This window comes from Dermacentor albipictus, chromosome 2 (genome assembly GCF_038994185.2).
Source record: "Dermacentor albipictus isolate Rhodes 1998 colony chromosome 2, USDA_Dalb.pri_finalv2, whole genome shotgun sequence".
Taxonomy (NCBI): Eukaryota; Metazoa; Arthropoda; class Arachnida; order Ixodida; family Ixodidae; genus Dermacentor; species Dermacentor albipictus.
Genome location: NC_091822.1, coordinates 84,456,222 through 84,466,700, shown reverse-complemented (window position 1 = coordinate 84,466,700; position 10,479 = coordinate 84,456,222).

Below are 10,479 nucleotides of genomic sequence, written 5' to 3'. Positions count from 1 at the left end.
GCTATACCAAATCCTTTCTACCTTTGTGTGCTTCATTTTCGGCCACTGTCTTTGCTATACAAAGAAGGCCATGTTTCTTTGAGTTTCACTAAGGCTTGTGCAACTTAGCTAGACTTGAAGCAATCAACAGGGATCAAACACATGTGGTAGAACTTTATTGGTACAGTTAATTATTGGTGTCCATTGTGCATTTGCTATGGCAAATACTAACGTAGTGGCGTTTTTTTAAAGTTGTATTCCTTAATGATATTGTTAAAATATAGAAGTGTGTCTGCAAATTTATGAAATGTGGAGTCCATGATGTAATTCCTAATGCATTTTTGTACATTATATTATTCCCAATGGGCTCCTCAGTATCGCTGTCATTTCTCAGCATTGTCTCACAACAGGTATTGTTCGTTCATCTTTGAAACAAACGAAAGACCTCCCTTTTCTAAATCTGGTGACTAAGGCATAAGTAGCTATAAATAGATTGATCTTCTTAGCACCTTATTCAAGTGAAATGTTAGAATACATAGTTTGTAAGCATACAGTTGAATTCGTTGAATCACATAATGCCCATCTACTTTTTAAGATGGCTTTCTGCATGGATTTAGTACCATGTCGCAGTTTATGGAATTCACTCACGACTTCACTCATGCTTGTGTTTTCTAGAATTTCTAGCAATGTCAGTCATGATCAATAGCCTGCACTTCATTCGCTTGCTTTTTCACATTGCCTGGTGTGTGTGTATTGATCTTGTATATATACCTGAATAAAAAATTCAGTTGCAAGTCAGTACTCCTGTTGCGTTTTCATTGTCCTTCATACTTTGTGCACTGTTTCTAGTCTCAAAAATGCACTAACTCGCCCAGCTCTCAGTGAGGAAGTCTAAAGTCGGTTGTTAAAATGAGAATCCAATAAACATGGAAACTGTCTGAAGGACAATAACAATGATTTTACTGTTTGCAACATGCAGTTTGTACATGTTGGTGCAAGAAGATTTGAAAGAGATATATAGAGTGTTACAGTGTGCAAGGTTGAACGGTCCTGTCTCTGCCATGAATACTGCAATATTATCATAGGTGTGCATAGGTCTTGCACTGCAAACCAGAGACTTGCTCCAGGGCTTTCTTATTCTATTAAATGTCAGCTGCTTGCATTCATAACATGGTTGGTAAATTGCTTACCTGATTTTCCATCTAAGTGCCTGCATTTCAATCTGCTGTATTCACCGAATTATTTTCAGCACCTTTATTTCAATGACATTGAGCGTTACATTCATTTTGTGTCGGGGTGTTTCCTAATGCGCCAATATTAAAGATTCTGACAAGTTTTCAAAGCTGACGTAATGGCAAAAATATTCTTAGCCATAAAGGGTGCTCACTGAGACACTGGCACCTTGTCCCACAAAACGCCAATCAATTCTATTTCTAGATGAAAGCACGTCAGTTTCTTACTTGCCAAGCTACATTCTACACCAGCAGGCACCACGTGGTCCTTCCGAAAAGAAGCTTGCACAAGTATTTAAATACACTCTTTAAAGGTTTTCTGTTCAGATCTGTGTTTCCTTTCTTTATTCACTTGCAAGATGCAAAGTAGTTAGCAAGAGTGCGCGGCATTAGTGCATCTGCTGTTGACATAGCTAGGCTGATATGAAGGTGAAAAGGCATACCTACATGCATTAACCAAATGTAAACATATGGCTTTATTAGGACATGTTGCACTGGAAAGGTGAATTAAAGGTTGGCAGGATTCTCTGATAACGTGGCACGCACGATACAGCTAGGATAAGAGTAACAACCCCCATTATTGAAAACTTTCAATACAAACGATAACAAAGAGATGGTGCTTTGTTGCACCTATAAAACTACATAAAAAATCACATACTAACCCAAGAAAATACACAACAAAAAGCCCATTACAGCATAAGCAATATTGTATTGCTGAGGCCATGAAAGCTTAAATGCCTGATTACACTTTGCTAAAGCTCAAGCAAATGTCTCGTTTGGTCCATTTCCTTTTTGGCGGAGTTTAATTTGCTGGTCATTGACGCTTGTACATGTTAACATAGCTCCTGCCAGTCACAGCAAAAGCTGATTTGATTATGATTATGGCATGCCGTTTCTCAGCTCCAAGCCCTGCTGCTTTTTCTTTAGCATAGCTTCCTTCAGTTGCAGCAATAATATAAAGTTAATAGGTGCTCGGCCAGTGTGTAGACATTTTTACCCTCTTGTGTGTCATCACACGTTTTTACTTCTCCCATTTCTGCCCAAAATGATGCAGTTGATTCAATTTCCAAGGTTGCTTTTGCATTGCTTGTAATTAAGCTTGGACGGCAGCACTCTCCACCCTTTTTCTGTCCTTAATTCCTTGATTAGGCAACAAGCGAGAACACTGCTTCAGGCGGCAAAGTGGTTGTTTTATTTTGTCCACCAAGGTCAGGCATTTCAGCTTGCTCACCAGCTTTAATGCATGTCGCTATGCAACGCTTGCAGCAAAGTGTCCAGCTAATGTATTCCACTGCCAACAAAGCTTGTGGGTCCGTATCAGCATCCCTCCTTTCTCTGTCGTTTGGTCGGATGAAGTTCTCCAAGAGAAGAATATGCCTAATCATCGCACGGACTCCTGAGTATACATTAACCAAAAGAATATTTGAATTGGTTTAAGCAATGCAGCTAGTTGGGCGAGTTGCTTCAGCATTGCAGGCTTGTAAAAGTACGTAAGATACAAGGACAAAAGAAAGGACAAGAATTAGTAGTGCATGTGGTACGTGCGTCGTGTCCTTTCTTTCGTCCTTCTATTTTAGGTCCATTTACCCGTCTAAAATAGTTTAAGCATGTCGCATCTTAATTTCAACTGGTATGGCTGACTAGATTTTGTGTGGTTTTTAGTTTTCCTCCATGGGAGTTTACATTTGAGAGAGAGAGAGAAAGGAACAAGGAAAGCCGGGTAGGTTAACCAGGCGTGCATCCAGTTGACTACCCTGCTTAGGGTGAAGGTGTGAGGGGTTAAAAGAAAAAAAAAGAAGTGGAGACAGTTCAGTTGCACAGAAGACAGAGGGTGTGTATAAGTGTCTTCAGATTCGTTTATTTTAGAAAGTTATTAGAGCATGTATAGCTTTCTTTGTTGATATGGCCAAGCACCCAGGATCCTAGCGTTTGTGAAAGGCCAACTATCCAGTTGGCTGGGTACACTCTAAAGTGGTACACTCTAAAGTGGTACACATTAAAGTGGTTTCACTGACAGGGGAAGCGCTCAATTGTGTTTTCGCAGTTACAGTGGTCACATTCAATAAGGAAGGACAGTGAATTTGTAAAGACTACACCCTGTCATAGGTGGCACAGCAGTGTATTGTCACACCAGGAGATGTTCGATATGGTAATCACAGCTTGAGTGATAGATCAAGCTTACACAAACTATGGTTGGATACTCCTGAGTCTTTCAAAGAGCCTGCATATATGTCACTAGCAATTAATTAAAGTTCCCTGTCTCCATTCTTGATAGTGGAATGAGCATGGTCTCTGTGTTGTCGTGTGGGATGATCTGGCAGCTTCATCAATAAAAGGCTTGCCGAAAATGCTTCATGGCTTCCACTGGATAATAACATCACACCCTTTTCCAACATTGCGATCATAGATCTCGGGCATAATTAACTGTTCATAATTCTCATGGCGAAGTGCCACCTTACAGGCTTTCAGCAGCTGTTTTGGAATTCATGAACTCTGTTCATTTACATGGGCGACTTCTGTTCAATATATTCAACAGAAGCATGAAGGGCAGCAAGTTCTGATCTTGTAGACATGGTTATATGCAACATTTTGGATTTAGCTCTGATCGGGCAACAATGACAGCGACCATTAAATCAGTGGACGCGACCAAATGATCCATGCAAATGTGAACGAGATTCACATACACTTTGTGTAAAAGTGACAAGGAAAACTCCATTAGAAATGTTGATGACATCTGGGCCTTCTTTGTAACCTCTTGTATTCAGAGACATACTTGATGAAGTATGCCTCTAGATACCAAGGGTTACAAAGAAGGCCCAGATGTCATCAACAGTTATAATGGAGCTTTCTCTCACCACGAAAGGGAGATGGTGATGATGCAGCAGGGGAAAACATCTTTGGAAGTGAAGGCTGATGAGTAACAATGGTTCTTGAAAATGTAGCCCGACAGCTCACCACTTTCAAGAAAACGAGATGGTGGAATGTTGAATAGGCGTTCTGAGCACTTTAGTATATAGCTATGTAAGCCGAGATTAGGTCTCTGCTGATTGCAACGATTCAACTGTCAACAATCGTGAGTGTGCTTTACACACAGTAGATTCAAGAAAAGGGTACCTCGACCATGGCTATATCACCAATTTAACCAATTAAGAGCTAAACGTTGCTTGCAGCTCTCCATGCCTTCTATATATATATATATATATATATATATATACTGTATGTGCGTTGCGACGGCCAGGCTGGGATCACTGCTGATGTTAAGGCCATAAGAAGTGGACAATAATCACTTGAATCACAAGTTTCTGGTATTATGAAAAGGCTAGACGCACCAGAGGAAAAGTCGCAAAACGTTGATAATGTCTGCCTGAAAGTTTCCAGCATAACAAAAACAACTGAAGAAGTTAGCCGTCGCAATATTCTTTTTGAGTCTCGTTTAAAGGAAATGGAAGATCGGTCACGCCGCGACAATGTAATTTCACATGGTCTCCCTGAAAACAATGAGACATGGCAACAAACAGAATCGTATATAACCACATTAATTAGCAGTATTACCGACCCACTTCCTGCAGACACAATCAAACGTGCACACTGCCTAGGTTCGTATACGCCTAATAAATCCCATCCTGTTATTGTGAAGTTCAGAAACTTCAAAACCAAAGAAAAACTACTATCTCTGTGCAGCTAATCCAAGTATAAGAACATCAATCTAAGTGAGGATTTTTTTGTTGCTACACACACTGTGCGAAGAAAACTGATAGTACTCAGTGAGAGCCTAGCCTTTTTTGAACCTTCCAAATTGCAATATGTTAATCCTGAATGCAAAATTATATATGTACAACGCCAATTCAGATCACATTAGCAACTCAAGCAACATAGTGAGAACGTAGTGCGTACATATTATGTTCCGCCATGTCCTCTGATCTAGGAAAGCGCGAGGGGCAGTGGTTCATTTTCTTCATTTACTCATGTTTCAGTTTTATGTTCTAACGTCAGAAGCACCTCCAACAAATATGATTCTTTACTTTCTGCAATGGACACGTTCTGCGAAAATCATCGCACTTACTGAAACATGGTTGCCCGCGCATGTCACTGACACAGAAGTGTTTCACGGTGCTGTGCAATTTCATGTTTACTGCTACGATCGTACTGCACACAGGAGATGGTGTCCTTTCGGTAATTTCAAATTACATTCCATCTTCTCTTGTCTGTACGAGCGACAATCTAGAGGCTGTCTGGGTTTCTGTAACTCTTGGTCACAAAAAATTAATCGTAGGTGTTGGCTATCGCTAACCCTGTGTAAACCTACGTTTTTCCATGACCTACATGACAGTACAAACCGTGTTCGCACGCGATTTCCTTAATATCTCATCCAACTTCTGGGCAATTTTAATCTTCCAAACATAACCTGAAATGATCAACCTTCTTCACTCTCTTCCTTTTTGGCACAAGCTAAGTTTTTAGATTTGTGCTTTTTTTCATTGTCACAACTGGTAACACACCTTCACATGTAGCTTCTAATGCCCCAAGTACCCTTGACCTGATTTCGACATCCCACCCTGATACAATCTCGGAGATTTCACTCCTATCTGGTATAAGCGATCACTGCCTACTTGCATATTCAATTAACGCTTAAACCCCAAACCAGATAAAATCAGAAAAACTATACATATTTACGAAAATGCTAACTTTACCATTATAAATAACGAATTAACTGCATTTCTCGACACTTACCGACCGAATTTTGAAAATTGTTCGCTTCAGCACAATTGGGTCATGTTCACCGCTAAAGTTCAGGAACTAACTGAAACGTACATTCCCTTCTGCATTATTACCTCCAATTCTGATGCTCCGGTACAAATCCCATCTCAAGCACCTACGTAACTGCAAAAAAATGCCTATATCGCTCCGCACAATACTCCCCTACTACCACACGCTGATCTGCTTGTAAGTCTGCATTCGACGCGTACGTAACAGCACTAAAAATGCTAAATCTAACTTTCTGTCTAACGTACGTCACTGAAAGTTAAAGATTAACGTTAAAAAGTTTAGGGGTGTAAACAACCCCTTACACGATGAGCACCTAACTCTGGAAGGCTCACTAGGCATCCTTATACCTAAGGAACAGTGCACTGCCGATCTTAATGACGCATTTATGCAAAATTTTTCTGTCCCCTAAAATGACCGCCTACCTCCTACTCACCAGTACTATTATGATGAGGTAATTATGGCAGGTCAAAAAAGAACCGACTGCTTCGTTTGAGGTGAACAAAACAACTAACTTTACTTCAATAGTGATGCCCATTGCCGAGCGAGTTCGGAGGAGCACAGGGTTGTCCGTTGACGAAAAGAATGAGGCTAAAGTTCGCAGTTTCTTCCTACTCCCTTCGGAATGAGCTTCAGGTCATTCGTCCATGCATTCCATGGGGTACAAGAGTTGAATCGCTCTTCTCAATGTGGTTCCATTAGGCATGAGCACCATGCAAGATCTGATTCTTCCATCTCGTCCGAGAAGAACTTCTGCCACTTGTCCCGTTTTCCAGAGTCGCCTCGGTAGATAGTGTTCATGGACTAAAACGAGAGTTCCTTTCTTCAGTGCGCTTGACGAATTAGGCAGAGCGAAATGTGCTGACAGGAGACTCGTACGGTACTCCTTTTGCCAGCGATGCCAAAATTGGTTGACCATCTTTTGTCGGTATGGCCAGTGACGAGTGAGTTGACCAAGAGGCTGAGCCACCTCTGTAGCGGAACCACTGTCAGGAAGAGTGGTTAGTCGCTTTCCCACTAGAAAGTGCGATGGTGCTAGATGTTCGGGTTTGCTCGCCTCCGTGTAGACATATGTCAAGGGTCTAGAGTTGATGACAGCTTTGATTTCAATTAGGATTGTTGTGAGTTCCTCCAAGTTGCAGTAGCTGTTTCCCAACACCTTCTTCAACAATGTTTTCACGGATCGAACCATTCTTTCTCAGAACCCTCCCCACCAAGCAGCTTCCTCGGCTATAAATTTCCAGCGGATCTGGTGGCTTGTGAAGTTGTGAATTTCTTCGCCTCTTATTGTTGTCCATAGTCGCCTTATATCCTTAGAAGTGTGCTGAAATGTCCAGGCGTTGTCAGAAAAGATCACTCCACAAACTCTTCTCGAGATAAATCTTCGGAAGGCCAGCAGGAAGTTTGAGGTGGACATGTCAGTCAGAAATTCAAGGTGTATTGCTCGAGTCACTGCACACGTGAAAATAATGATGTAGGACTTCCGGTTATTTCCTTGATCCTTTGTGTTCAGCGGGCCAGCAAAATCTACACCGGTAACATCAAAGGGTGAAGCTTGTGTCACGCTCTCACGAGGCAGAGGAGCAACTGGCTAAGTAGCAGCTCGGCTGTTGAAACGGTTGCAAGCCACACATTTCTTAAGCACCTTTTTCACCATTTGCCTGCCCCGCACGATCCAGTACATTTCCCTTACTTCGGTACGAGTCTCCAGTGCGCTGGCATGCAGGAGACGGCGGTGGGCTGCGCTGATCGTTAGCTCTGTGGAGGGATGTCTCGACGGTAGGATAACAGGATGCTTCACGTTGTAGGACAACTCGGCGGCACTGAGCCTTCCTCCCACTCAGTACTCCATCGTTGTCATAGACGACGCTGAGATCACGTATCGGGGAATCGCTTGGCATGTGTGTCGAGTGGCGAAGACACTGGAGTCACTTGGAAGGCCTCGAATTTTACTTGAAGAATCAAGCAAGTATGTTCCTTTTGAACTTCCTCTGTCGTAATAGGTCCCTCGTATTTTTTGCTGGGGTGCTTGGCGTTCTGGAAAAATCGTAAAAACCAGGCTGTGACTCAAACCAGTTTAGAGAGGGAGCTATACTTCAGCAGAGGCAAGACAGATTCCTTTACAGTCACGTTGTGAACGCGAGGGGTTCTTTCCTCCTCTGCGATGATCATGTCAGCAGTGCATTCATGCCTTGGTCAGCAAGTAGATGGCTGTGAAAGCCAAGCAGGTTCATTCCACCAAAGTGAGCTTGACTTGAGTGCCTGAGGTGTGACTCCCGTTGTCAAAAGACAGGCGAGATTTTCAATCCCAGTACAGTGATTCCAGACGTCTGGATCCGATCGCTGCTAAATTTCCAAAACTTTGTTGGCGACAAAGGGTTTCCATTGATGTGCAGGACCTCGCACCCAATGCAGCGCAATAGGTGAATCAGTCCACAGATACCATTTGGCTATTCGAAGGCTCAGTGACCGCTCCAAATACTCCCTCAGTCGAGCACCTATCATCATGCCCATCAGTTCCAGACTTGGAATAGAAATTCTTTTAATTGGTGCTACTCTGGACTTTGAGAGGCCCAGGGTAACCTTTGCTTCCTTGACCCCCGGAGATGCGCAAATATACAACTGCGCTGTAAGCTTTGGGGTTGGCATCTGTGAAGAGGTGCACTTCATTCCAGCTATCGTCGGGTAAGCTACCATATCGTCTTGGCACTGTTAGGCCCGTTAAATGGCGTAGCTGGGTGTGCCACTGCGTCCAAGCTGCTTTGACGTCTTCAGTAAGAGGGGCGTCCCATTCAATACCCAATTCCCACGGTGTTTGAAACATCAACTTGCTTGTTTTGTTCGCAGGTCTTTTTCTGCTTCTTGGCGGAGTTTTGCCATGTGTGCGACGATACGATCGTTATATTCTATGGTCCATACACAATTTTGCTCTGCGTCGTGGTCTTGCACTAAAGACTCGATGGCTGCGTCCACCTCGTCTAGCTGTATTTGGAGCGCGCTAAGCCTCGCAGCCAACACATTAAGAGCTCTTTCGTCTGCATGACTCTGCGAGAATAAGTGCGCTTCAGAAATCAGTTTAGCCACTTGAGTTTTCAATGCACTTCTTTTCAGTTTGAGCCGTTCCGTCGTGGTATCAATGTTCACAGTTCGCTTACCGCGATGGGGCTTCAGTAGTGGTGTCGCTTTCGGTAGGGTGCAGCGTCCCTAGGCCTTGTTGTTGAAGGCGCGCCTAGTCGACCGTTTTCTGCTCGACGATCGTTGCTGGTTTTCCCCGAGCTCGTTGTAGTGTCGACGTCTGTTGACCTCGTTGCCTCAATGATAACTTCGATCGTTTCTCCCGGGTTTCGGCACTAAATATTGAGGAAATTGTGGCAGGTCAAAAAAGAACCAACTGCTCCGTTTGAGGTTAACAAAACAACTAAGTGTATTTCGATAGTGATGCCCGTTACCAAGCGAGTTCGGAGGAGCACAGCGTTGCCCGTTGATGAAAAGAATAAAGAATGAGGCTAAAATTGGCAGTTTCCTCATGTGTATTAGTGCCTCCAGTGATCGTGGATATGGCTGGCGTTGCGAAACTAATTCGCTTTTCTTCTCACGCTTTTCCCATCAAAAAAGTTAACTTATGGGATTTTACGTGCCAAAGCCACTTTCTGATTATGAGGCAAGCTGTAGTGGGGGACTCCGGAAATTTGGACCAACTGGGGTTCTTTAACGTACACCTAAATCTAAGTACACGTGTGTTTTCGCATTTCGCTCCCATCGAAAATTCGGCTGCCGTGACCGGGATTCGATGCCGCGACCTCGTGCATAGCAGCCCAACACCACAGCCACTAAGCACTTTCCCCATACCTTCCTCCACTTTGATCCTCATGGTTCCCCTAAAGCCCCTGCATCCACGCGCCACCGTCGCTGGTTCCCCTACACCCTCCTCTTCCACTTTCCTGCTCACGCTCTCTTCGACATCGCCGTATTTCATGCCTTGCTGCATTCCTCATTCGCACTTCCATACTTCGGTGTGCTCGTTCGCTCGGTTACGCCGAAGTTCAACGCAGGGACGGGCGCCTAAGAGCTGCACAGTGAAATCACGGACAAAGGAAACATATGACACTTAACGGCTTCATTTTTTTGTTTCTTGAGCTGTTTCGCCGATCACACACGTGTCGGTAAGCTTCCTTCTTCTCTCCGTTCTAATTATTTTTATCTTTGCAATGTTTCACCACTATTGAAGTTTTAGAAACTAGTCCAATCTTCAGTCATTGTCGATTTCCCACAGCTTAGCGCGAGAACAGCCATCGGTGGCGGCAAGTGTGAACACGCCAATGAGTTTGCGATTGCCGTCGATGCACAGCAAACGGTCATGTGCCGGACGCAATCAGAGCTGGAAAGTGCGAGGAAGGAAAATATACCGTAAAAGGAACACTGATCAACCAATAAGACAGCAAAATGGCGACTCCAAATATGAGCGTTCGCCTTCGTAGCCCAAGCTCCGGAGCCGTTATAGCTT